We start from the raw sequence: 8,136 nt of genomic DNA on the forward strand, positions 1-8,136 counted from the left end.
GCCAAAAAAAGAATACAATGAAGTAAATTTGCTCACAAAATAAATTCAAAATGATAGCTTGCTTTTAAATTAAACAAATATAAGACATTTGGAGGAAAACTTGACATGTAACCATGTCCTTGGTACACTAATAGTTACAGTAATAACCATGAGTTCTCATTAGGAGTAACACTAACTCCATAATACAAATACTTTTTCATCTCATCAGCACCCTAAAAGTTAGCATCTTTGAGCATCACACTAGCCATAACTATAACCATAACCATAATCATAACTTAAAGTAGAATGAGTCTAACTATACTTTGTAAAAAGATCAGTGCTTATACATATAGCACATTTAAAGGGGGTAGAAACCAAAGGGCTTCTGCAAAATTTCTCTTATGGTGTCCCATAAGCTCTGAAACTCACCATTCAACTCATTATTGGGACACACATCTACACATTTACACACTCACATTCATTTACCATACATGCACACATATACACACAGACAAACATTCAAAACACCCAGGGCTGTTAAAGTCCTCATAAATATCACATGAATCTACTTATTCCTAATATTTTCAGGTGGGAAATAGATTTCGAACAAGAATAACATCTTTGCTCTGTCAGTTCAGTGAGCTAAGGAACAACAAGAAATTAGAGTCCAATAAATATGCAGAATGTACTTGGTGAATCTGCTAGATTAGTAAATTGGCAGATGTAGTTTCTCCTCAAACATCTATGACTTCATAATCTCCAGAGATTTGGCTAGGTTTCTAGTATCAGACTTTATATCTCTCCTGTTAAAAAGGTCTTAAATTCAATTAGAGAGCTGTTGGTGACCAACAAGGTATGAATGCTACTACTGCACCATTAGGGTTATTGTGCCATGCTGGTTGTTGTTGCAGGTGAGAAACATCATAGATAAGTAGGACTATCCATTGTTTCTCACTCTCTGAAGTTTGCAAGATACTTTTTTATATTATGAAAGCCAATCATCAGGTAAGAGGCTTTCAGGTCAAATCCAGCTCAGATTATGTCTTGAGAAAATTCAAAAGTAGGCAACTCAAAGACAACCATACAGGGTTTGCTGTTCAAAGGGCAGGATGTCTGCACTGAGAAGACAAAGGGAAGATGGCAGAATATGGGGAACAGTACTGGAGGATGGAATATGGTAATCAACTACCAAACTGAGTAGTTAGGGAAGAAAAGAGGTTGCCTGGGCCTTCCTACCTCACAGGGATATACAGCTGCATCATTTTGCCTGTGGACTAACCTGAATATACCCATGCCTATAGCTGATATTGCTATATTTTAGAACACAGAAGTGGAAATATTAGAAACTGTACCTGGGCAGATGGCTTTTATATCTTGTCTCCTGGGTATGCCTCTTTTACTCACTGGGTCAGCAATCTGACTCAGCCTGAGAAAAAAATATGGCCATCTGAAGTGAACACCAGATTGAGAGTAATTGCTCCCCTGGGGCCTGGAAGATCCTAAGAGAGGAGAGGAGTCTACATTTGCCTAAATAGGGAAAACAAGAACAACAGAGTAAGCTAAACACTAGAATTTCCCATTGAAAGTACCAGTGATGAGCACCAATAATTTAAATCAATTTCAATCAGAGAAAAATGGCAAGTACTTGTCCCCTGAGTCATTTTAGGATGGGTTCTCAGTGATATAACACCACCATAGACAACAGGCTGTCTTTTCAATAAGTACATGTGCTGCATCCATATTTATAGTTGCATTATTAAAGGCAGAAAATTAATATAGACACATTCCAAAGGTTTAAATCCTATAGAACTAAAGACAAGTTTGACTCTGAGTATTCTTACAGAGACCAGTTCAGATCCGCAATTTTTAAGTAGATGTCATGACTCTTTCATCTGAGCTTCTTGGCCCTTGTCCATCCCAACCTTGAAACTTTTTAGGCATTCAGGTTCCACATAGTTTCCCTTTTATTTCCAACTCCCACTCTGGATGTGAGTTCCCAGCCTCACTTCCCATCTTATGCCCTTCATTTGTCATATTCAGGATCTTGCCATCACCTGCCTTATGATGCCATTTGTTCTGGCTAGTTTGATCTACCTCAACTTGACACAAACTTAAGTCATCTGAGAGGAGGAAACCTCAACTGAAAAAAAAAATGTCTCTGTAACACTGGACTGTAGGCAATCCTACAGTGCATTTTCTTAGCTAGTGATTGATGTGGAAGGCCCCTGGGCTGTTGATTCTGGATTTTATAAGAAAGCAAACTGGGCAAGCCATGAGTTGCAAGCCAATATGTGACAATCTTTCATGGATTCTGCATCAGCTCCTGCTTCAAGTTCCCAGCTGGTTTGAATTCCCACCTTGGGTTCCCACGATGGATTATGAGTCAGGATATTTAGGTCAAATAGACCTTTTCCTCCTCAAATTCCTTTCAGTCATAATGTTTCATCACAGCAATAATTTCTAAGATACCACTCTTCATGCTTTCCTGTAGCTACCCTGTTGAGGACTGCTCTTCTAAGAAAATGGCACATTGCTCTGCTCAACTAAAAAGTTATGTCCAAGTTACCTTTAATTGTCCATTTAAAACAGCCTACAGCACGGACCCCTCCGGATGGACCCTCATTGAGAGGATGTGCGCACGACATCAAGATTGAGTGAAACAGAGATCGTCGCCCGCGACCTGTCATCCTCGGAACCAGGTTGATTCTGCCATCAAGAAGACGGTTGAAGTTCATTACCATCAGCTGAAAATTGCAGAGGATCCAGAAGTGACTCCGCAGGAGACTGACACAGCTGCCAGCTCCCCTGCCTCCCCCTACGGTCGACCCCTAGACTTCCACGCCCTCCAGAAGGGTTCCTCGTATGCCTGGATTTGCCCTCATTTCTCTCGCTAGAGAGCTTGGCCTCTTGATCACCCCAACAAAAATTGGCTTTTTCCTAAACCAAGGCCGTCCTTGATATGGCCGCTAACATTGGGGAGCCTTCCTTTATGACAATATTACACCCCAAACTGACAAATGGTTGGTAACTTGAACATTTACAAGGGACTAGGATGGCTGTGAGTTAGCCCAATGACGGGATTATTGTAGGTCCACTTCCCAGGGTCCCACCCAATGCAGCCGAAAAGGAGTGCGTGGTGCTGGGCGTGGGTGCAGCCTACATGGCCTAAGACAGAGCTCTCACCCTCCTTTCACCCACCTCAGGGTCCCTTGACATTGCCCATCGTCGACAGCCTAAAGCCTTCGACCATCGATGTGACTTGTCTCACATCAATGTTTTGGGGTTGTGAACTTGTCTAAGACCCCCCATAATTAGACATCCAAATTCAAAACTCACATAGTTGGGATTGATCATAAGACGCCTTCTCTAACTAAACAGAGAAGGGGGAGATGCCAGAAGCCAGGACCCTCGCCCTTACCCTCACCCCCTACCTTTCCCCACCTGCACAATGTCCCCTGAAGCTTGGCAACTGCAAGTTTCTGCTTGGCAACTGCAGATAGACTCAAAGCAGTGTACAATATCTTCTGAAGAATAGCAGGGAGATCATAACTCAAGCAGTATACCATATCTTCTGAAGAATAGCAGGTAGATCATAATTCAAGGCAGTGTACCGTATAGACCATGACATGTTTCAAGGCAGAGGCCAAGAAGATTCTGTACTTTTCCACCACCTGGCCCCTCTTACCCCCTCCCCTTGTAAAACATGCTATAAAAAAGTATCTCATGTTAAAAAAAAAATTTTTTAAATTCTACCAAAAATAAATAAATAAATAAATAAATAAATAAATAAATAAATAAAACAGCCTACAGTCATCTGAGAAGGTAATATCAGTTGAGGGATTTCCTAGATCACATGGGCCTGTAGCCATATCTGTGGGAGGTTGTCTTGAGTCTTAATTGATGTAGGAGGGCCTAGTCCACTGTGAATGTTACCATTTCCTGGGCAGATAGTCCTCATATATAAAAGAAAGGAAGGTAAACATGAGCCTGAATGAGACAGCAAGCTCTTCCATGGTTTCTTTTTCAACTCCCTACTCAAGTTCGTTCTCTGACTTCCCTTGATGATGAACTGTGTGACCTGTAAACTGAAAGAAAGACCTTATTCCCCTAAGATGCTCTGTGTCAGAGTGCTTTGGAACAGGTCCATATAACAGTCTAGGACACTATCACTCAGAAAGAGATGAGAGTGGCTTGATTAGTTATATAATCCCTGAAAAGTCCTTCTATCTAATTCTTTAAAGAACGCTTTAGGTACTATTGGAGCCATGTAAATATTTATAAATTATCTTATTTCCTTCAACAAATTCTATTTTTCATTTTGACTGGAATTATATTAGAGTTTGTCCTCTTATATAACAAACCCTTAATAATATTTGAATACTGATAGTTCAGATGTTTTGTTACATTTATACCAATAGACCGTATGTTTGTGTTACTTAAAACTGATTTTTTTTATTCTAGATTTTGCTTTTCTTTAATTTTTAATTTTAAAGTAACAATCTCTTCTGCAGTTATATAAAATAAGTCCAAAAAAATGAACATGCTTCACTCATTTTACCCAAATGTAACTTTCTGAATAAATTATACTGTGATATCACAGCCAGAAAATTGATTGTAACAGAATCCACCAATTTTACTCAGATTTTCCCAGATTTATATGCATATGAGTGCATATGCACTTGCACATTTAGATTTAGATAATTATATCACATATATAGATCCAGATTACACCATCATTACACTCAAGGCACACAAAAATTCCATTACCACATAATCTTTCATACCACCCATTGCAACCCTTTGTTCTCCCTTGTTCTTAAGCCCTGGCAGCCTCTATTCTCCAGATTTATAACGTTGCCATGACAAAACAATTATCTGAATGGAATCTGTAACCATTAGGGACTGGCTTTCTGACCAATGTATTTCCCTAAGAACCACACACACTATATTTATCACTCATTTCTTCCTTTTTATTGTTGAATACTGTTACCTTGTATGTAGGTTATGCATTCAGTGAAGAGCATTTTAATCATTAAAGTTCAGAGCTATTATGAATAAAGCTGTTATAAACACTTGTGCTATATAGCAAATGAGCAGTTTGATCTTCATGCAGGTCCTCCAACAAGGGCAGATAAAATATCTTTTAGAACATATGTGTACCATTAACACTACATCTGGGAGATCGTCCTCAGTCATTCTTTACAATCTCATGTTATATTTTTGTCCATTTAAATAAACCCTTATTAGCTTTAAATTTTTAACCTTTATTATATGTTTTTTAATTGATATTTTACACTCTAAGTCTAATGAAGTTATTATGAGCTCACATTTGGCTGATGTTAGTCTGCAAAAAAACATATTTGAGGTAAAATCCTAATGTTCCTCAGAATGCATTTAGTGTTTTTTGTTTCATTAGGGCTCAGATGCATGACTGTGGCCTTTATGGCTCCCTCTCAGAGTCTCCAGTTTAGTTTATGACCCTAATTCTGCTCCCCAGTGACCTTTGTTCAACAAGTTGGCCTCCTGATTAATAATGGTGGTAATCAGGAACCAGAAATGGGTATAATATGAATGTATAAATCCAGAATGGCATAACTATGGCATATTATGTACAAAAGGAGTAGCCCAGCTGATTCCCCCCTCCAAATCCATATTGAGATTCAGAGAGGAAAAGAATTTTTTTAAAGTCATTTGATAATGTCAGCAAATGCAAAAGGCAACCTACCATGTTCTTTCAAATTGTACCACAGTAGACATCCCAAGAGAAAGACCCCTTCTTCCCAATCTTGTGAGTAATATTCCACTAACAAGTTCTAGTTTTGCTGAAGTCCCAGCTAATGTTAACGCACATGACAGTGTATGCCTGTATGATTAATGGCACCCAGAGATGATACACTAACCCAAGGAGACTAATGCAGTGTTTTGTCATAGGCTATTAGCCAAACTCTTCTATTTTCACATATAATTTCCATATTAATACCACTATTATATCTAAAATTAATGCAATTGATTGATATTCCATGTTACAGCTATTTTCTATTTCTACCTAGTCCTTCATGGTTTACTTATTCCTTATTTGAGTATTTTCAATCTCTTGTCTCGATAATCTGTTATAAGTCTTTTCATAATAATATAGTTTCTAGAAATCACATAGATGTTTAACGTTTGACTTGGGACTGCACAATTAGGTCTTCCTGCAAATAACTTGCTCTGAGTTTGATCAGAGAAATAAAGAAAAGTTTATTCTTAGTGTTTTCAGACATTTGGGCACATATTTGGATTGATAAAGATGAACTTACTCAGTGTAAGACGGACTTAAAAATTAAAAGCAAGACCGATCACTGGTCACTCTAAAATGAAATATAATTCAGATTACTTTCTGTGGGTTTTGGAAGGAAAAATCTCAGAATTTTCTCAATTTTCCTAGATTCTACCACCTATTAGCCTCCGTTTCCATAAGTTCTCTTTAATCATATGACGCTCTTAAATATCTGAATCAGGCTTAGTTAGGTCAATGGACACATTTTTATACTCTACATTTCTGTAATGAAATGAAATTTTTGAAAGACACCCAGTAAGTCATTCTGTCTCTTGAAAAGTGAGCTAGGAAAAAAAAGTGGTAGAGAGTTATGATAAATTATAAAATGCCAAATATATTCACTGCAATTCATTCATAAAAGAAAAGTTAACTGAATTCAATCTTTGAAGGATACTTTCAATATAACCTTTTTTTCTTATAATCAAGGATTAGAAAAACCTCAAGTTCAATGTTTGGAAACATGTATCAGTTTAACTTAGGAGCATGGGCTACTAGCATTTTATGCTTCTAAAGTCTTCCACTAACACATCCCCTTTCTAATACAGTAATGGATAATGCATTTCAATGTCATCTTGTCAACTCTCATTTACCCAGGACATGGCTCCTGTCTTCCCCTGCCCTGCTCTCTAATATGATCAGATCCATAATTTAGTTTCTGCCAAATTTCTGGCCCTATGTCTAAGAAAATATGGACTTCAGTTCTTGGTTTAATATTTCTTTTCTATATGATTTGCAATAATTTAACTCCTGAGCCTTTTTTGTGCCACTATTAAAATTAAATCATACTACATAACTCTGAAATGTACAGAGAACTCATTTCTGTTGTTCTGAAACCGTACTGTCCTAAGGACCTTTTTAAAATCCAGACTCTCAGTATCTCTGGGACAGACCCCAGTTTGTTCCTGGACTCCCCTCTCCCTCCACAAGATGATTCCAATGTGCTGCTAAGTGTGTCAGTTTCACTGGAATAGAGTATGTACATACTGAGCGTCCTGTTTCTGTCAGTCTCACAAACATTTTGTCACTTGTGACTACATCATTGGCATCTGTCTTAGTCATTGTTCTACTGCTATGAAAATACCTAGGACCACAACTTCTATAAAAGACAGAATTTTGTTTGTGTTTGTTTATAGTTTTAAAGAATTAGTCCACTGTCATCGTAGTGGGGATCGTGGTGGCATGCAGGCAAACATGGTGCTGCAGTGCTACAGTAATTGGGAGTTCTATATCTGGATCACAGGTAACAGAAAGAGCAAGACAATAGGTCTGGTTTTAGCTTTTAAACCCCAAAGCCCAACCCTAATAGCATAATTCCTCCAGCAATGCCAAGACTACTCCAAAAAGGCTATACGTTCTAATCCTCTCAAGTAGTTCCACTCTCTGATGAGCAAGCATTCAAATTTATGAGCATGGCAGAGGAGGAGGGGGATTCTTATTCAAACAAGCACAGCATCCTATCAAATGTTCTATCACTTCATGTCTGCCTCTTCTATTTGTGGATCTGGGGACTCCAGATTCTGGTAAAATTTGACACTGGAACTTTTGTATCTGTAGTTTCTCCTATTTGATATCTCTTTTTAATATTATTCTTCTAACTTTTTTATTACAAATTATTTGTTTATTTTCAGCACATGGAGGGGAAAGGTGTGCGTGAGCCACAGCACTCACGTGGAGGTCAGGGAACAACTTAGAGGAATCTGTCTACTCTCTCCATCTTATGGGTCATTGGACTCCAAATCTGGTAGTCAACCTTGGCAACAGATATCTTCACTAGTTGAGCTATATTTCTGACTCCTTCCATTTGTTTCCCCCTGTTTTATTTCTACACCCATAAAGAA

Source organism: Grammomys surdaster, unplaced genomic scaffold (genome assembly GCF_004785775.1).
Source record: "Grammomys surdaster isolate TR1022 unplaced genomic scaffold, NIH_TR_1.0 65, whole genome shotgun sequence".
NCBI lineage: Eukaryota > Metazoa > Chordata > Mammalia > Rodentia > Muridae > Grammomys > Grammomys surdaster.